This window comes from Populus trichocarpa, chromosome 10 (genome assembly GCF_000002775.5).
Source record: "Populus trichocarpa isolate Nisqually-1 chromosome 10, P.trichocarpa_v4.1, whole genome shotgun sequence".
NCBI classification, from domain to species: Eukaryota; Viridiplantae; Streptophyta; class Magnoliopsida; order Malpighiales; family Salicaceae; genus Populus; species Populus trichocarpa.
The window spans coordinates 8,712,734-8,734,908 of NC_037294.2; the positions used below are offsets into that span (position 1 = coordinate 8,712,734).

The 22,175-nt window shown below is 34.8% G+C and overlaps 1 protein-coding gene across 2 annotated transcripts in view; it reads right to left on the bottom strand.

Annotated features, from left to right (window-relative positions):
* Positions 1-22,175, bottom strand: part of LOC7460033 (BAHD acyltransferase At5g47980) — a 44,333-nt gene that overhangs the window by 21,338 nt on the left and 820 nt on the right. The gene's annotated exons all lie outside the window — the stretch shown is intronic.

Below are 22,175 nucleotides of genomic sequence, written 5' to 3' on the forward strand. Positions count from 1 at the left end.
GCGATGGCTTGAGTAAGCAAAAAACAAGAAGTTGCTGAAGCTACTTAATAGAGATCCAACTTCAGAAAGAGACAATCCGTGAAGAAAGGAAAACATATATTTCTTAGGTAAGTATACATTGTAATTGGATCATTGTTGAGAATCTAAGAATAATCCTTAATGGGTTTGTAGTTTACCAACCCTATCTTTTAAAATATACCTTTAAGTCCTCAATCATTTTAAATAGTGCGCTTTCTAGACCTATATCTCGTCCTTTTGAGAACGTCTTTGAGCCCTTAATCCTAGATAGTGCGCTTCTTAGCCTTATCTCTATTTTCATTCAGAGTGCGCTTTCTAGCCCTCGCTTCTCATATAGTGCGCTTTCTAATCCCATCTCTATCCCTCTTTCTTTGAGGGGGCCTTTTAGCCCTCATCCCTATGATAGTGTGCTTTCTAGCCTATCTCTATATCTCATCTCTTATTAAGTGTGCCTTCAAACCTCATCTCTTATATAGTGCACCTTAAGACCATATCTTCTTATTTTGAGCACGTCTTTGAGATTATCTCTCAGATAGTGCACCTTCAAGCTCTATCTTTTTTCCTTGTGAGTGCTCTTTTAAGCTCTCATCTCCTAAATAGTGCGCCTCAAGCCTTATCTTGTCGTCCCTTCAAGGCATCTCTAGATAAATCCTTTCACCAGGTAAGTTGTATTTTTTACCTGGACAGGTCGTCCATTACAATGAGATCACTTTGAAAAATTCTCGTATTTTTCACCTGGGCAAGTCGCCTATTACAATGAAATCATTTTGAAAAATCTTTGAATTTTTCACCTGGATAGGTCACCCATTACAATGAGACCTCTTTGAAAAATCTTTGTATTTTTTCATTTGAACATGTCGTCTATTACAATGAGACCACTTTGAAAAGTCTTTGCATTTTTCACCTAGGCAAGTCGCTCATAACAATAAGACCATTTTGAAAAAACTTCGCATCTTTCATATAAGCTGATCACCCAATACAATGAGACCACTTTGAAAAATCTTGCACACTTGGGCAGGTCGCCTATTATAATAAAACCATTTGAAAAAACGTTTGTATTCTTCACTTGGACAGATCTCCCATTACAATGAGACCATTTTGAAAAATCTTTGCATTTTTTCACCTGAGCAAGTCGCCCATTATAATGAGACCATTTGGAAAAATCTTTATATTCTTCACTTGGACAGGTCACCCATGATAATTTGACTATTTCAAAAATCTTGAGGCATGTTGCATGGTACAACTATACTACTCCAAAAATCTTTCAGTTTTTCAAAGATCATCTTTTTCTTTACAAACCCAATCTCTTACTAAGTGTGCATACTAACATTCATCTCTCAGATAGTGTGCTTTCTAGCCCTATATTTTTTTCTTGAGAGCGCCTTTGGGCCCTCAATTCTTCAGGTAGTGCGCTTTCTAGCCCTATCTTTATTATTCATATCTTTTTTAGTGCGTCTTTGTGCCCTCATCCTAGATAGTGCACTTTCTAGCCCTATCTCTTTTTTTTTTTTCCTTTGAGTGCACTTTTTAGCCCTCACTTCAAACACATTCAGAAGAATTGACCATTTCTTCATCTGGTGAGTCTGTTATCTCTCATTCCATTTTCTTCTTTATAAAGCTTACTATATAAAGTCTCTTACGAGACTTTGTATCGTAAACATTGTAAAAAGGGGTGCAATTGTCATAACCTATTTTTGGGTTACTCCTTAAATTTTACCCTTTTTTCTTTCCAAAATAAAAATAAAATAATAACAAGAAGACTGGCATTTGGGTAAAAGCAAGTTGAAAGGATTTCAAATATAGAGGAAGGTCAAGCTTTAATTTTGGATGAATTGAGAGTTTAATTGTACCCCATTGTACCTAAGATTGAAGAGACAATGCAAATTCAATGTCAAATTAAATGCTTATTGGATGAATCTGTATAAAAATTAAGTCCAGTGATATAATTAGGTTTTTAATAGGCTGATTCGATTTAATCATGGACAAAATTAAAAGTTTAATTATGTTAAAGAATTAATTTCGGTCTAATTAAATGATTTAATTAGATGCAAGGACTTAATTATACTTTAAATGGGTTAAATTAATGTTATTAGGGGCTTAATTCATGAAAATTTAAGTTTTGGAGCCAAAATTGAGCTTAATTAAGAAGATTGGAATTTTAGGAGATCAAATTTAATTTTTATGCAGTCAATTGATGCAAATCAGAGGTAAAATTGCAAGAAAATCAAAAGTTTTGGGTCAATTAAGGGCTCGATTGAAGAAATTCACAACCAATGACCATTTTTCAAAAGGTGTCGAACTATGAGGACTCAATTGATTAAAATCAAGGGTGAAATTGAAGAGAATTAAAAGTTTAATGGTCAATTGAGAGTCAAATTGCATAAATCAAAGACCAATAACAAAAAAAAAACATCAAAATACTAGGGCGATGTTGAAGTTTAATAGGGGCAAAACTGCACAAAATTAAAAGTTTGAAGTCAGTTAAGGGTGTAATTAAAAGAAATCAGAAGTCGAATTACTAAATTGAACTTTGACCAAATCCCTGAATTTAAAACCCTAAGACTAAAAAATGACTCGATTTATTCAAAAACAAAAAAGGACCAGACGACATTACTGCTCATTGTCCCTTAACTTCTTACCCGAAAAAGCTGATCGGGTGGCTACTTTTTAGGGGCATTTAATGCTTCATCTCTCACCAAACCGGATAATACACCACCATGATGGCCTAACATTGTACTACACCCTAGAGGAGGTCTCATTGGCCAACTGGCCCTACAACCACCACAACACCACTCCTAAGTGGCCAACCCGACTAGCCTTCCGCTGCCAACTTTTTCAGGCCTTGACAGCAACTTTAAACCAAAGGTTAGGATCCTTCTGGGTCGAATCAAAGACCAAGATTTGACATCAGTAAAGAAACAGTGTCCCTCTTCCACCCTTTATAAATAGGGGTGAATTCGATGCATTGAGCATTAAGAAATTAGAGGCTAAAGTTGGGGAAAAAAACAGCATTTCCCTAGTTTTTTTCTCCCCCTTCGCTAGCCTTTTTTGCGCCACTGTAACCATCACATCTTCATCGCCGTTGCTGCCACCAACCACACACTGGTCTTTCCTGTACCACAAGGAACGCTGCTAGCCTCTTTTCTCCTTCGGCTAGGCAATTCTTCCTCTCCTTTTTCTTCTCCAAAACTCCTCCGTAACCATTTGCATGTAAAATACTTTTTGCATGCAAATGGAAAAATGCCACTAACATGGGTTAGGCTAGACCCTTTTCCAGCCCAACCCAGATGGTTGGGCCGAGTCCAGCCCACCCAATGTAAAAAAGAAAGAAAAGAGAGATGTTAGGTCTATTGGGTCGTAGTTGACCTAACCGACCTTGCTGGGTCCGACCCATATGGTTAGGTCGGGCCGGGCCCAGCCCATAATAATAAAAATAAAAATATATTATATAATAATAATATTTAAAAAACAAATAATCCAAAACTTTCCAAGAGTCCTTTCAAAATATTTTTTATTTTCTCGCATGTTTTTCCAATAATTTTGCATAATATCGGGCTGTATATTTACACTATAAGATATAAATCTAGTATTAAAATACCTAGTTTTCTAAAAAACAATTCTTAAAATTTTTTAAAAAATTCAAATTAATTTTCTATTTAAAAAAACAAAAAAATATTTTATTTTCGTGCATACGGCAAAATCCTAAAAGGTTTTTCATGCATATTTTCTAAAAGATAACGATCATGTTTTAAAAATACAAAAATAGATAAGTTTGGCCCTTGGAATGATTAAGATTTAAGTCAATAAGGTAGAGACTTACTCACGAAACGAGATCTACCTTGAACCTTAGAAAAGACCAATGGACAGAAACATGACCTAGAAAAACAATCAAACAATAATGCAGCTTATCTTAGGTAGGGTGCACTAGGGGTGATACGTCTTTCCCTTGCACAATTAGTCCCTTACCCAGACTCTCGTAGACCATATGTTTCCTAGTAATCATAACACTAGGTGGCGACTCCTGAATTCTATAATCATAACTTTATGATTATACCCAAAACCCCTTTCTTTTTCACCAACATCTTAGGCGGCAGACCCGTCGTCGCTCAACATCGTGCGCACCGCGACATATAGGATTATAAACTTATACATAAGATATATTTCTTTTATTGACATTAGAACGCTTAGCTTTTTAACCTAATAAAATACAGACCTTTTTACTGAAAATGACTTTTCTTCAACCTTAAATAGATTAACAGTTAGATAACACAACATTTTCTTATTTTGTATCACACAAATAAACAATTCAGTTTACCTCATGTAAGGTGTATTATGGGTGCTAATACCTTAATTTTACGCAATCAGTCCCCTTCTCAAGACTCTGAGACCAGTTAGGGTTCCTAGTAATAAAAATACTAGGTGGCGACTCTCATTCCCTCTTTTTTACTAATAAATTACAAGAATTCATTGTCCTTTCCACCCACATCATTCATGACTATCCCAATCCGGAAGGATGATCGTTGCGACGCGCGCCGCACAAGTGCAACATATATGATAAAAAGAAAAATAGATGATCACATAATCGAGTTCAATTAGTAAAAAGAAAAATCACCGCTAAACCCGCCAACCGGGACAACCAGAGTTACCTCACCAAACTAGCAAACCAAGTCATTAACTCCACAAAGTTTAATATCCTAGTTTTTTTTAGAAATTATTTTTTATTTAACTAAACTTTTTTTAAAAAAATAGACCATGCTGCGATACTGAAATATTTTTTTATACCAACCCGATGCTGGGATATGTTTTTTTGATACCGCGATAATAGTATAAAAGGAAAATTAAAATAAAGTATCAACTCTAAATCCCTATAAACACATCATATAAAAACTAAATTAAAAAAAAATCAATAATCAAAGGAAAAAAGGGTCAAATGCAAAAAATAAACAAATGTGGATTACTATTAATACTTAATACTTAATACTTAATATTTAATACTTAATGCTTCAGAATATTGATTTAGTGTTTGACAATGTTAGCAGGCGTGATGTTTTGGAAAACCATCTTGACTTTCAGGTCTGTTTGGAGAGGGGGGGGGGGGGCTTGGATGTATATGCCTAGCTAGCTAATTAAATCAGAGGCTGGCCATATCAATCCAGGTCGTGTTTAAACAACCATATTTCATTTTCTTTGCATGGAAACTTCATTTCTTGGATATCGTATCATGTTGATCAGGACTGAAACGAAATAAATTCTTCCGAGGAAACTAGCATCCAAATTTACTTAATTTGTTGGCAAAATAATATATTTTACATAAAAGAGTTAGGTAGGAGGAGCTACCTCGATTCCCTATTACTATATATTTGCTATGGATTTGCATATATCATCTCTTTGCTCAAGAATAATGATAGCCAATTTATGATTTCTCTTTGGCTTTGCATTGCAAACCGGGTTAGGTAAAGTTTGGAAATTTTTCTTTTTTTATTTAAGATTAATTTTTTTTAAGTTTTCGGATAGTTTTGATGTTCTTCTCAAAAATTATTTTAAAAAGAGTGAGCGGTGGAGAAGATGCAACGCAACCTCCACCAACAAGAAGGGGTCATGGTTTGTTTAATATCAGATACATTTGACTTTTCTCCTGACTGCCAAGCGAAAAATAACAAAAAAGAACACTTTTTAGATTCATGCCTAGGTGAAGCCCTAATCTTTTCTCCTTTAAAAAAATGGACACTCTATTTCCAGGCTCCAGCACTCCTCTGGGATTCAGCCCAGAACACTTTTCAACTAGCCCATCAGGTGAAGCTGAAAAGCCAGTCATCTTCTAAGCTGTGCTTACCGGGGACCTGAAACTTGGGAAACAAAACTATATTTCCTGTAATCAACTTATATCTTTCAAGTGCTTCCTCTTCTCTGTCCAACAGATAGCCATGTTTCCGGAAATTGGTTCTTTTGTGCCAGGTTTCTCTAGCCAGAGCTGGACTCTCCTATGACGCCAAAAAACAATTGCCCCACTGAAAGTGCTTGCCAGAAACCAAGAAAGTTTCGAGTTTTATAATATCAAATAAAAAAATTAAAAATATATATATATAAAAAAAAAAAAACTTAAACCAAACCATCTTTAAAATCCATATCTATAAATGGGTGTCAAAAAAGCCCAAGCCAAGGGAAGCCTGCATTGGTCTGTCCTGGCCCTTGCAAAAAAAGAAAATTACTAACTCCCCCTTCAATAATTTAAAATTTCAGAGCCAAAGCTATAAAAAATTGAGTTTTTACCCCTTAAAAAAAATCCTAGTCCTAACCCCTCCTGTAAATTTTCCTGTCTCTTACCCTCGTGTTAGCTATTTTTTAAAAAAATATTTAATTTGATAAATTATCAAGTCACCCTTTGACCCATGCAATGACAATAAAAAATTATAATAAAAAAAAACCATGAAAATAAGTTTAGGAGCTCTTGTTATTAGAGGTAATTTGTTCATTTTACTGTGTTTTTTAAGTAAAAAACCACTATATATCATGTGATTTTTTTATGTTTTTTAAGAGTAATTTAGAATTTTAACCGTGTAAAAAAAAATTGAAATGTTCAATTTAACTTTGATCAATTAGATGATGTTGAATGAGCTTCGTGACAAGACAAGTTTTCCCCTTAGTTTGTGCTTCCATGGCTTGTGCCACGAAGAACAAAAATGTAATTGCATTGTTGCAATTCATGGTGCAACTAGTCTTTTTTAACGATGAATCACTGAGGACTCTTAGTTTATTTTGTAATGGTTTTATTTATTTATATAAACTTGTTAAATTATGAGGTTTATTATGTGGAGAAAACTAGCGTTGCGTCCGGGGAAAAAAAAATTATCTCTAGGTAAAAGATGGTGGAATTTCAATATAGCCTTTGATTTGCGAAAATCTTAATTTAATCCCTATACTTTTTAAAATTGTATTCTGACCTCTGAAACATATTTTGAAATTATAGACATTGCACGTAATGATTGTGAAATTAAGAATGATGAATTTTAGTTTAATGGTCAATTGAAGGTCAAATTGCATAAATCAAAGACCAATAACCAAAATATAAAAAAAAAACGTCGAAATGCGAGGGCGATGTTGAAGTTTAATAGGGGCAAAGCTACACAAAATTAAAAGTTTGAAGTCAGTTAAAGGTGTAATTAAAAGAAATCAGAAGTTGAATTACTAAATTGAACTTTGACCAAATTATTGAATTTAAAACACTACGACTGAAAAACGACTCAATTTATTCAAAAAAAAAAAAGAGGACCAGACGACATGTCATCTAGTTACTGCTCATTGTCCCTGAACTTCTTACCCGAAAAAGCTGATCGGGTGACTACTTTTCAGGGGCATTTAATGCTTCATCTCTCACCAAACCGGACAATACACCACCATGATGGCCTAACATTGTACTACACCCTAGAGGAGGTCTCGTCGGCCAACTAGCCCTACAACCACCACAGCACCACTCCAAAGTGGCCAACTCGACCAGCCTTTAGCTGCCAACTTTTTCAGGCCTTGACAGCAATTTTGAACCAACAGTTAGGATCCTTCCGGGTCGATTCAAAGACCAAGATTTGACATCAATAAAGAAATGGTGTCCCTTTTCCACCCCTTATAAATAGGGGTGAATTCGATACATTGAGCATCAAGAAATCAGAGGCTAAAGTTGGGAAAAAAAGCATTTCCCCAGTTTTTTTTTCTCCCCCTTTGCTAGCCTTTTTTGCGCCACTGTAACCACCACATCTTTGTCGCCATTGCCGCCACCAACCAAACCACACGTCAGTCTTCCCTGTACCACCAGGAACGCCGCCAGCCTCTTTTCTTCTTCGGCCAGGCAAGTCTTCCTCTCATTTTTCTTCTCCAAAACTCCTTCATAACCATTTGCATATAGAAGACTTTTTGCATTTAAATGGAAAAATGCCACTAACATGGGTTGGGCTAGACCCTTTCCAGCCCAACCCAGATGGTTGGACCGAGTCCAGCCCGCCCAATGTAAAAATGAAAAAGAAAAAAAAAGAGATGATAGGTCTAATAGGTCGTAGTTTACCCAACCGACCTTGCTGGGTCCGGCCCATATGGTTGGGTCAGGCCGGACCCAGCCCATATAATAATAATAATAATAATAATAATATATTATTATTATTATTATATAATAAAAATATTTAAAAAAAAACAAAAAAAATCCAAAAATTTTCAAGAGTCCTTTCAAAATATTTTTGATTTTCTCGCAAGTTTTTTCAATAATTTTGTATAATATTGGGCTGTATATTTACACTATAAGATACAAATCTAGTATTAAAATACTTGGTTTTCTAAAAAAAAATTCTTAAATATTTTTTAGAAAATTCAAAAAAGTTTAATTAATTTTCTATTTAAAAAAATAAAAAAATATATTTTATTTTCGTGCATACAGCCAAGTCCTAAAAGGTTTTTCATGCATATTTTTAAAAAGATAACGATCATGTTTTATCATGTTTTAAAAAATAAAAAAAATAGATAAGTTTGGCTCTTGGAATGATTAAGATTTAACCCAATAAAGTAGAGACTTCCTCACGAAGGGAGATCTACTTTAAAACTTAAAAAAGACCAATGGACAGAAACACGACTTAGAAAAACAATCAAACAATAATGCAGCTTACTTTAGGTAGGGTGCATTGGGGGTGATACGTCTTCCCCTTGCACAATTAGTCCCTTACTCAAACTCTCGTCGACCATAGGTTTCTTAGTAATCATAACACTAGGTGGCGACTCCTAAATTTTATAATTATAACTTTATGATTATACCCAAAACCCCTTTCTTTTTCACCAACATCTCAAGCGGTAGATCTGTCATCGCTCTATGTCGTGTGCCCGGTGACATATAGGATTGTGAACTTATATGTAAGATATATTCTTTTTATTGGCATTAGAATGGTTAGGTTTTTAACCTAATAAGATACGAACCTTTTTACTGAGAAGGATTTTTCTCCAACCTTAAATAGATCAACAGTTAGAGAACACAACATTTTCTTAGTTTGTATCAGACAAATAAACAATGCAGTTTACCTCAGGTAAGGTGTGTTATGGGTGCTAATACTTTAATTTTACGCAATCAGTCCCCTTCTCCAGACTCTAAGACCAGTTAGAGTTTCTAGTGATAAAAATATTAAGTAACGACTCTCATTCCCTCTTTTTTACTAATAAATGACAAGAATTTCTTGTCCTTTCCACCCACATCATTGATGACTATCCCAATTTAGAAGGATGATCGCTGCGACGTCGCACACGTGCAACATATATGATAAAAAGTAAAATCACCGCTAAACCCGCGAACCAAGACAACTAGGGTTACCTCACCAAACTAGCAAACCGGGTCATTAACTCCACAAAGTTTAATATCCTAATTTTTTTAGAAATTATTTTTTATTTAACTAAACTTTTTTTAAAAAAATAGATCATATCGCGATGCTAAGATATTTTTTCATACCAACCTGATGCTAGGATATTTTTTTGATATTGCGATAATAATACAAAAGGCAAATTAAAATAAATTATCAACACTAAATCCCTATAAACACATCATATAAAGACTAAATTAAAAAGGAAAATCAATAACCAAAGAAAACAAAAAGGTCAAAATGCAAAAAATAAATAAATGTGGATTACTATTAATACTTAATATTTAATATTTAATATTTAATGCTTCAGAATATTGATTTAGTGTTTTGGGAAACCATCTTGACTTTCAGGTCTGTTTGTAGAGGGGCGGGCTTGGAAGTATATGCCTAGCTAACTAATTAAATCAGAGGCTGGCCATATTAATCCAGGTCGTGTTTAAACAACCATATTTCATTTTCTTTGCATGGAAACTTCATTTCTTGGATATCGTATCATGTTGATCAGGACTGAAACGAAATAAATTCTTCCGAGGAAACTAGCATCCAAATTTACTTAATTTGTTGGCAAAATAATATGTTTTACATAAAAGAGTTAGGTAGGAGGAGCTATCTCCATTCCCTATTACTATATATTTGCTATGGATTTGCATGCATCATCTCTTTGCTCAAGAATAATGAATGATAGCCAATTTATGATTTCTCTTTGGCTTTGCATTACAAACCGGGTTGGGTAAAGTTCGGAAATTTTTCTTTTTTTATTTAAGATTAATTTTTTTATTTTTTCGAATAGTTTTGATGTGCTTATAAAAAATTATTTTAAAAAAAATTATTCTAATATATTTCCAAACAAAAAATACTTTGAAAAATAATTATTACTACACTCTCAAATACCCGATTGAAAAAGAAATTAGAGTGGTGGAGAAAATGCAACGCAACCTACACCACCAAGAAAGGGTCATCATTTGTTTAATATCAAATACATTTGACTTTTCTCGTGACTGGAAGTGAAAAATAATGAAAAAAGACACTTTCAACTATTCAAAAAATGATAGAGTATTTGTTCATCAGTCAAGGTAAAATTGTGGAATGTTATCACTGGTTTGGAACTAGCCTGCTCTTTTAGGATTAGACGGGTCATTTTGAAATTTGATTTTTTATTGGTGGTTCAGCTAATTACAAGGCCAACTATTAAGATAGATGCAAATTATACCTAGTTATGAAAGCACGAGAGCTTATAACCAAGGACTAGAAGGTTTGAATTCAACTAGTATTCAGGGAGGCTGACACAGCAACAACTGATTAGCAAATTATAATCTTACTAAAAATCTAATTAATAGAGATAATTGGATTATTCAGATCTACCATTAAGATTGTTTTTCATCTTGTATTATGATTTTGTTGGATACACTCTTCCTCGTTTAATATAATTTTTTTTCTCCAGGCTTTAAGCCTCAATTTTCAACCAAAAAAAATATTCAAACTGTAACGAAATAGCTCAGCTTATCAAGTGATAAGTTCTAGCTGCATCAGTTTTGAAGTTGCCAGCTAATAAACTATATAGCTATACAATTCATGCCTAGGTGAAGCCCAAATCTTTTCTCCTTTAAAAAAATGGACACTCTATTTCCAGCACTCCTCTGGGATTCAGCCCAGAACACTTGTCAACTAGCCCATCAGGTGAAGTTGAAAAGCCAGTCATCTTCTAAGCTGTTCTTACCGAGGACCTGAAACTTGGGAAACAAAACTATATTTCCTGTAATCAACTTATATCTTTCAAGCGCTTCCTCTTCTTTGGCATTGGTCCAACAGATAGCCATCTTACCAGAAATTGGTTCTTTTGTACCATGTTTCTCTAGCCAGAGCTGGACTCTCCTATGACGCCAAAAAACAATTGCCCCACTGAAAGTGCTTGCCAGAAACCAAGAAAGTTTCGAGTTTTATAATATCAAATAAAAAAAATTAAAAAAAAAAATATATATATATATATATATAAACTTAAACCAAACCATCTTTAAAATCCATATCTATAAATGGGTGTCAAAAACGCCCAAGCCAAGGGAAGCCTGCACTGGTCTGTCCAGGCCCTTGCAAAAAAACAAAATTAATAGCCCCCACTTCAATAATTTAAAATTTTAGAGCCAAAGCTATAAAAAATTGAGTTTTTACCCCTTAAAAAAATCATATTCCTAACTCCTAACTCCTAACCCCACTATAAATTTTCCTGTCTCTTACCCTCGTGTTAGCTATTTTTTTAATAATATTTAATTTGATCAATTATCAAATCACCCTTTAACCCATGCAATAACAACAAAAAATTATAATAAAAAAAAAACATGAAAACACCATGACAATAAGTTTAGGAGCTCTTGTTATTAGAGGTAATTTGTTCATTTTACTATGTTTTTTAAGTAAAAAGACCACTATATGTCATGTGATTTTTTTATGTTTTTTAAAGGTAATTTAGATTTTTAACCGCGTAAAAAAAAATTGAGATGATCAATTTAACTTTGATCGATTAGATGATATTGAATGAGCTTCGTGACAAGATAATTTTTCCCTATACTTTTTATGAATTACTGATGACTCTTAGTTTATTTTGTAATGGTTTTATTTATTTATATAAACTTGTTAAATTATGAGGTTTATTATGTGGAGAAAACTAGCGTTGCGTCCGGAAAAAAACAATTATCTATAGGTAAAAGATGATGGAATTTCAATATAGTCTCTGATTTATGAAAATCTTAATTTAGTCCCTATACTTTTTAAAATTGTATTCTGACCTCTTAAACATGTTTTGAAATTATGAACATTGTCACGTAATGATTGTGAAATTAAGAATGATGAATTTTAGTTTGTTCATTGATTTGTGGTATTTTTGGTGTATTTCTTGAATTTTGTAAATTATGGTTTTGCTTCTAAATTATGGAGATTTTACAATTTAGTCTCTAGTAATGAATAACATGCTCTTGAAATATTTTATTATACCACTCATCACAAAACACTATTTATTGTTTCTTTATATTTTTTTAAATTTTAATTCTATCTTTCAACTTTCAATATTAGGTTTGTTGTGGATTGAGATTTATATTTTTTCAACTACTTTTACTAGGTTGTTTCGGTTTCATGACCCGGATCACGAGTTTGACAAATTAGCTCGGTTAGCTCGAGTTTTTTTTCCTTTTTTCCTAATTGATTTTTAAAAAATTTTATCATTTGATATTGGGTTAATTGAGAATTAGATTTCGTTATTTGTTTGGGTTTACTTTTTACGAGGTATCAACATCTCATGACCTAAGTCACAAGTTCAATGGGTTAACCCGAGTTGTTTGTTACATGTCCTTTTTAATTAGATTTTTTTAATTTCATATATCAACACTATGTTGATTGTGAATTGTACTTCATAATTTATTTTAATTTACTTTTTATTGGGTTATCTCGGTCTCATGACCCGAGTACAAGTTTAGTAGGTTAACATGGGTCATTTTTTTGTCCTTCTTTTAAATGAATTTGTTGTTCCAACTATATCCTTCAGCACTTGTTAATTAAAAATTAAGTTTCGTAATTTATTTTTATTTGCTTTATATGAGGTTATTATGGTCTCATGACCTGACATGCGGATTAACAAGTTAACCCGAGTTGACTCGAATCGATCAAATGTGTTGTCGTCTCAATATTTATAAAAAAAAAATTCATATTGGATATTTATTTTGAGTCAACTTATATTTTTACTGGTCATTTGAATTATTTTTAGATCATCCAGATTGACTGGGTCACATTGAATCAATTCCTACACGGTTTTGATAAAAAAAAAAACTACTAGAAAAAACATTAGCAATGCTTACACTTTTTTCTTTATGTTAAAAAATAAATAAAATTGATCTAACCCGCAGCGTGACGCGGGCTAATAATCTAGTTAATAAAATTGAGATTTGATTGACTCATTATCTTTCACAATACTTTTACTGATTTTTTCTTGAATTCTTATTTATAACCAAGGGCGGAGCCAGGAATTTTTTCTACCATGAGCTACAAAATAAATAAACATAAATTATTTTTCAAGATCAATCATTAACTCATATATATAAATTTGTGTCAAGTTAACAATAAATTTTCAATCCAAATACATAACACAAAATATATATAAAAAAATTACACTATCAAAGTTGCACCTTTCGATGTTTTGTGAAATAGAATTCATCTATGATCGAATCCGAATCGATATCTTCAGCAAGCTCTCGTTCAATGGAAATCATCATAGAATCTGCTATGAACTCCTCTTTAATTTTATTGTGAAGCACAATTTTAACATGTTTTATAACTGAAAATGCTTGCTCTGTGGTGGTAGTGAAAACAGGCAAAGTTAAAACAAGACGAATCAACATGTCAATCAAATGATAGTGTTGCGACTTATTAGTTTCAACTAATCTTCGACATAATTCAGCAATGATAGACATATTATGAAAGCTCTTATGATGAATCACATCAATCTGATAATGCTCTAGTTAAGATCTCAAATCATACATCTCTTATTCATTAAAATCTTCATGATAAAATTTCTCAGCAAACTTGTAAATAACATCAACTTTAAATGATTTAAAGTTGTCCTTAGGTTCTAAAGGAGAGCTAAGTGCAAGGAGTTCCACTGTCCCATCACTGAATCTAAAATTTAATTCTTCCAATTGAAAATCTAATATTGAGTTAAATATATCATAATGATAATGTTGGTAAAGTGTCACTGGTCCTTGTTACTGACATGAACAACCTCTAGCCTTTTTATACGAAATATTCATATGTGGTATGTCAATTTCATATTGTGTGCAAACAGATTGCACATGTGTAAGGAAAAGATCAAATTCGACATCTCTCAAAATTCAAAGTAATGCTTTAGTAGCTGATACAAAATCCATTGCATTTAAGATGTCAAGAGATTTTTGCTGCAAAACTCGACAAAATAAATCAATAATCCTTATTATTTTATGCATCAAATATAAGATGAATATAAATTCAAAAGAGTTCATCACAATCAAACAATCACCAGCTTCTCCACGTATAGAGGTAGAAGATCCTTCTTGAACCATACTTTCAAGCATAAGTTGCACCATACATATTTATTAAGCTGCATGTTCTGCGGTAGCTAAATCCCTAACTTACAAAGGCATGTGAATCTAATTGTCTCACGACCAATTAATTATTTGTGTTTAGGATTTATGTGGATTTTAGTAAAGGACAAGGAGAAAGTTTTTATTGAGTTTTGGGTTATTGGAAAGTTTATATGATTGTCTCATGACCAATTACTAAAAATCAAGGTGAGTGGGTTATTGAATTTTTTATAATCTATTTTTTTTAACCTAGGCTATAGCCCACCGTAGCCTCCTTAACTCCTTCGCCCTTATTTATAACCATACCATGTTGCCATCTCAAATCAAGTCTATTGTCAAATATACTTTTTTAAATGTCATGTGTTTAACAGTTTAAGAATCAATTTAAATTAGCCTTATAATAAATTAAAACAAGATTGTTAGAACATAACTATAATCAATTTAAACAAGATTGTTAGGACAAAATTTGCAAGCAAGCAAACAAAGATTATATGAAATAGAATATTCAAAAACAAGTATGACATAGGATAATTTAAGTTTCTATAAAAATCAATGACATCACATTAGGTGAGATTTGTACATGAACAAATATAGTTTTTGTATGGCTAAAATACTGCTCATAAAAAGAATGCTATAATATTTTTTAAAAAAACATTTTACCATAATTTGCATCAAAATAATATAAAAAATAATTTAAAGTAAAAATAATTTAATTTTTTATAGAAAACACTTTTTCAACATACAATCTAATCATGTGGAAAAGATCAATTTAAATTTTAATTGTTTCGGTTAGACTGACATATCGTGTTCAAGTCATTGCGATCGGGATTTAAAGATCAATTGGAATTGGATTTTTTATTGGTGGTTCGGCTAATTACAAGGCCAATTATTAATATAGATGCAAATTATACCCTAGTTATGAAAGCACGAGAGCTTATAACCAAGGACCGGATGGTCCAAATTCAGCACATATTCAGGGAGGCTAACGCAGCAGCAGATTGGTTAGCAAATTATAATCTTATTAGAAATCCAATTAATAGAAATAATTGAATTATTCAGATCCACCATCAGGTTGTTTTTTACCTTGTATTATGATATTATTGCATCCACTTTTCCTCATTTAATATAGTTTTTTTTTCTCTGGTCTTTAAGCCCTGATTTTCAACCAAAAAAAAAAACCTATTCAAACTGTAATGAATGCCTCAGCTCATCAAGTCCTAGCTGCATCAATTTTGAAGTTGCCCGCTAATAAACTATATAGCTATACAATTCATGCCTAGGTGCAGGCTTCGGGCTTCAATGATCCTAATTCTTTCAGGGGATCTGCTATCTCTTTTATTGCACACCTCCTTTGCTGGCAGGACATGATTAATCCAGAGATCAGAAAGTGTTGTTTTCAGAGCATCCATTATAACGCAGACAGACTGCTTCCATTAGGAGTCTAAACATAGAAATCCATCCAATCCTTGTCGAGCATTTCCACTAAACCTTGAGCTTGTGTATAAGCTTTTATCACTTAAAGAAGAAGTGTTTGAAGACTGTCTTGTATATATTTTTCATTGCCTTTGTGTGCATGTATACAGAGGGTTTAAATACATGATAATACTAACTGATTTCCTACATATGTGCATGTATATCTGATAGTTTGAATTTTAAACAGCAGATACAATCTTGTTTGATTTCAAACTTTGAATATTGGATAGCTACGTTCTTGCAGATTTGGTGGTTGTTGCAGCATGCTCTTTCTCTTTGACTTGTTCTTCTACACGCCCCTGCAATCGAAAGGGTAGGGACCGAACTCTGAGATTGTCTCGCAAAGTATGAAATCTGACAGATGGAAGCGGTTTTGTGAGAGCATCGGTATACTGATCTTTAGAGGAAATGAAGCGAACGATAAGTTGCCCACGCACAACTTGGTCACGAACATAATGAAAATCAATTTCAATATGCTTTGTGCGAGCATGAAATATGGGGTTACTTGTTAAGTAAGTAGCCCTTATGTTGTCGCACCATAGAATAGGAGAATGCACAGATGGAACACCAAGTTCATTGAGCACTGACTTAATCCATTGAAGCTCTGCTGCTGCATTGGCAAGGGCTTTGTATTCGGATCCTGTACTGCTGCGAGCAACGGTTTGTTGTTGCTTGCAGCTCCATGAAACTAGATTATTGCCCAAGTATACACAATAGGCACCAACGGAACGTCTATCATCAGGATCGGACGCCCAATCTGCATCACTAAATGTTTGTAAAGTAACATTTGCAGTAGGCTGAATGAGTAAAGAATGAGAAATGGTGTGCTTCAAATAACGCAATATGCGTTTGACGGCCGCCCAATGCATTTCCATAGGATTATCCATAAACTTGCTAACTTTATGAATGGCAAACACAATGTCTGGCCGAGTAAATGAAAGATATTGAAGCCCTCTAACGATACTTTTGTATAAAGAAGGATCATGAAAAGTAATACCAGCAAATTTGGATAATGGCAGCGAGGTTGACATTGGAGTAAGACAAGGTTTGGCTTTGTCCATTTTGCTGCGCATTAAGAGGTCTAGAATATAACGTCGTTGTGATAGATACAGACCATCATCAGTGCGAATAGCTTCAATGTTTAGAAAGAAGCTTAGTTTACCCATATCCTTGACTGCAAAGTCACCCTGCAACAATGTGATCACTCGGTTGATGGAACCAATATCACTGCCAGTTATGATTATGTCATTGATATAAATCAAAAAATAAATAAGAATGGAATTGTGATGATAAACAAAGAGTGAGTGATCAGCTTGACTTCCAAGAAAACCAATAGATTTGAGCTTATCTGTCAAATGTGAAAACCATGCTCGTGGTGCTTGACGAAGACCATAGAGAGATTTTTCGAGTTTGCAAACATGATTTGGAAACTGAGAATGAGCAAAATCGGGAGGTTGAGCCATGTAAACATCTTCATGCAGGTGACCATATAAAAATGCATTTTGAATATCAATTTGGCGAAGAGGCCAGCCACGTGAAACAGCTAATGAGAGAACCAACCTCACTGTGGTTGGCTTTACCACAGGACTAAATGTCTCGCTGAAATCAACACCTTCTTATTGATGGAACCCTTTGGCTACAAGTCTTGCTTTAAATCTGTCAATATCCCCATTAGCTTTCCTTTTGATTCTGTATACCCATTTACATCCAACTAGATTAGCAGTAAGTGATTTGGGAACTAAATTCCAAGTCCCATTCTGTAGTAAGGCATCAAACTCTGTGTTCATAGCAGTTCGCCAGTATGGATATTTAACAGCCTCTGTGTAACAAGTTGGTTCTGTCTCTGGTGTTTGGATTGTAGATAGAAGAGCTTTAGGAATGGGATATTTGACGTGGAAATCAGGTGGCAACTTCGATTTATGGATGTTGTTTTTGCTTCTTATAGTCATTGGGTGCAAATTTTGCATGGGTGGAGCAGAGGCAGAGGGTAAAGGAATATGGGGTGGAGGATCAGTATGTTGAGGCTCATTGAAAGTGATTGCTGGAGAGATCAAATGAACACCATGATCAGTTTGAGGACCAGATGGAGAAGCCACATGCAGAGTGTTTGATGCAAGAGATTGAGGAGTGGCACCTGTAGAAAAAGAGGAACCTGCAGAACATAAATTGAGATTGGATGGTAGAGTAACAGAAGTAGTTGGTGATAAAGGACTGGGAGAGTTTGGTGCAGTGTATGGGAAGAGATTTTCATCAAAGACAACATGACGGGAAATAAAAATTTTGCATGTGGACACATCTAGACATTTGTAACCTCGATGACCAATACTATACCCAATAAAAATGCAGTTTTTGGATCGAAAATCAAGTTTGTGATGATTATATGAATGTAAATAGGGCCAACATGCACAGTCAAAGGTGCGTAAAAAATTATAATCAAGCTTTTGATGATGAACCATTTCATATAAAGATTTATGATTTAAGATGGGAGTTGGAAGTCTATTTATAATAAAGGTTGCTGTTAAGAACGCATCTTCCCAGAACTTTTAAGGCAAATTGGAGTGAGCAAGCAAGGCTAGTCCAATTTCAACGATTTGTCTATGACGCCTTTCAATGGCACCAGCCTGTTGATAGGTATAGGGACAGGTTATACGATGATTGATGCCTTGATTGTGTAGATATCTATTTAAGCTGTGGTATTCTCCCCCCCTGTCACTTTGAAAAGCTTTAATTTTGTTGTCAAACTGGCGTTCAACAACAGTTTGGAAGCTGAGAAAGGTTTGATATGCGTCAGATTTGAGTTTTAAGGGAAAAAGCCATAAATATGTAGTAACATCATCCAAAATACTGATATAATAGCGTGCACCAGAGGTCGATAATGTAAAAGCTGGCCCCCAAACATCCGAATAAATTAATTCTAAAGGTTGTGAAACAGCAACATGCATTTTGATAAAGGGCATAGCATGGCTCTTGGCCAGCTGACAATCAGAACAGATGGGGTGATTTTTATTTGGAATTGGTAAAGAAATAGCTTTATGAATAACAGGAAAGGAAACATGTCCAAGACGACGATGCCAGATTTGGGAAGACACACGAACACTGGAAAAAGCCTGCGGCTGAAGATGAGTTAAGGAAGCTGAGAAGTTGTATAGTCCATTACTGAGGGGGCCGCGATGTAGGGTATTCCCCGAGTAGTCCTTCACAATGAAGAAAGAGGCATGAAATTCAAAGAAAACGTTATTGTCTAGACAAAAACGGTGAACAGGTAACAAATTTTTTTGAATATCAGGAACAAGCAGAATTTGATTAAGAGTAAATGATTTAGATGGAGAAGATAATGTAGAAGTGCCACTACGCACAATTTTCAGACCTGCACCATTAGCCACCTGAACATGATCTTGTGTATCATGGTTGGCATGAGAAATCTGAATATTGTTTACGTCATTGGTGAGATGATGAGTGACCCCTATGTCGGGATGCCATTCTTTATCTGGTTGCAGATAGTGTGCAGCAAGTAGAGCCTGTGGCTGGTTCTTGGAATGAGGTGGAGCCTGATAAGATAAATCAAAGCGATGATAGCATTTGCGAGCACTGTGACCTGGTTTGAGGCATACCTGACATATAAGGGATGAAGAGTGGGTGGAATCATGAAAGTGAGAACGTCCCCGACCACGATAGTTACCCCGATAACGATTTGAGTGTTGAACGGTGCCAGGTTGGCGATGGAATTGTTGGGGTGAGGTGGTGACCAGGTTGGCAGAAGCAAGAAGTGGTTGATTATTATGATTGATCCGTGATTCATATATGAGAAGCAGAGAGAAGAGTTCCTCCAAACTAACAGGATCACGCCGTGAGGAAATGGTGGAGGCCAGGGAATAATACTCCTGGCCAAGTCCAGCAAGAATATAAGTGATGATATCATCATTTGGGAGAGGTTGTCCAGCAAGGGCAAGTTCATCAGCCATGCGTTTGACAGAGAGGAAAAATTCATTAGCTGTCATGGCGCCTTTCTTAGCATTTGCTAATTGAGTTCGAATCTAGATTACTTTAGCACGAGAAAGGGAGGAGAAATTGTTTTCAAGTGCAAGCCATACCTCACGTGAGGTGGTGTAGGACATGACTTGAGTGAGTACATCTTCAGTTAGGGAGGAGTTGATGGTGGCTAGGATTAAGGAATCCTGACGAAGCCACTGGTTATAGAGAGGATTAGGAATTGTTTGACTTGTACCTGTGGTAGAGTCAGAGATGTCGATTTCTTTTAGTGGAATAGGGATCGTGCCATCAAGATAGCCATAAAGATCATGACCACGAAAATATGGCATAGCTTGAGCTTTCCACACAGGGTAGTTAGAGGAGTGTAGTTTAACAGTAATAGTGAATGGGAGATTGGAAAGGGTTACGATAGTTGCAGGAGTAGTGGAGTTTGAGGATGATGAAGATGCCATTTAGAATTTAGAGAAGAGAAGACGTTTGTTTTTGTAGGGGCTCTGATACCATATAAGCTTTTATCACTTAAAGAAGAAGTGTTTGAAGACTGTCTTGTATATATTTTTCATTGCCTTTGTATGCATGTACAGAGGGTTTAAATACGTGATAATACTAACTGATGTCCCACATATGTGCATGTATATCTGATAGTTTGAATTTTAAACAGCAGATACAATCTTATTTGATTTTAAACTTTGAATATTGGATAGCTACGTTCCTGCAAATTTGGTGGTTGTTGCAGCATGCTTTTTCTCTTTGACTTGTTCTTCTACATTGTGGAACACGACAAAGAGGGATCTGCTTCCAAGGTGAAGCCCTACTCTTTTCTCCTTTAAAAAATGGACACTCTATTTCCAGCACTCCTCTGCGATTCAGCCCAGAACACTTGTCAACAAGACCAAGAACGATGAGAATGCCAATGAATCTATGGTGCGTAATGTTGGAATTCCGAACGAGATGGACATTATGAAGCCTCCTAAGTTGGAATCCAAGTGCAATTGCACGATAATGTGAAATCCTCCGAAGATGGACAGTATGAAGCCTCCGAAGTTGGAATCCAAGTGCAATTGCACAATAATATGGAAGTCTTTCATTCACTCTGTGTGACTACTCTCTCCAGCCACATGGAGAGATGCCAAGTGCTTATATGCTAATAGCTTTGTGTTTGAAGGGCTGTATGGACTGTTGCCAATTCATTTATGTTGATTCCAATTTATTTGTAAGAAGCACCAACATGTGTTGGTGACGTAAATGTAAAGTTTTTATTGTCATTAGGCGCAAGGCATTGGAGATTTGTGTTTGCTCTGCTCCAGGTGCCATGTTCTTGTTAGTTATCCCGTCCGATTCAAGTGCTCCGGTAGAAAAGGTGTGAATTAAACCTCCAAGTGTTCATATTTGTTATGATTTTTTAAAAATACAGCTTGATTTTTGTTCAACGGCTCATCTGTGGTGGCATTTCGTAAAATTAGAGCAGCTAAATGATACTGTTGATAAACTCTATTACATTACTGTAAAATTTTATGACCAGACAACAAGAAAAAAGAAAAAGAAAAGAAATTTCACCACCAGCAAACTAAAGAATGTAATGTAATGAATCGATCATTCAAGCGCATTACATCACACATTGGACCTCACAAACATGTTCTTTCCATCTGAGCTAAACTGATACACTATGATATGCAGCAGCAAATTCAAGCAGCTCCTTGTTGGATTCGAACAAGGCCATGTCTTCTCGACTCAAGCTTATACACGCTTCTATTCCATCACCATCCCTTGTGTCGATCAAACACATAAGATTTTTCAGCTTTCTAGTGAAAACAGTACTCAACCATGTTGGTTTTCCCCATCCGAAATCAGCATCATAAAGTTCAAATCTACACCAACTGGTGCCGTTATAGGAGTCAATATCTTTGCTCATGGCCATCTTTCCAAACTCTTCTACCGCCTTGCAAATTGCTAACGAAGTATCATCCCCTTGGGTTATTTTAGCATAATTTTCACCAAACTCTATAAGATCTTTCCTTATACGGCTCACTATACCTTGCAATTCTAAATCATCATGATCCTCCATCCGCGCTGATATTCTACCCACGTAGTTCCCACCGTAGTTGTCTGGTAAGGTTGGCACAAGCCTCTTCCGCATATTCACGCTAAGAGACAACACAGATTTTCTAGGAACCCCCAAGTTTGATCTTGATGCGCTCATCGCACATTTCCA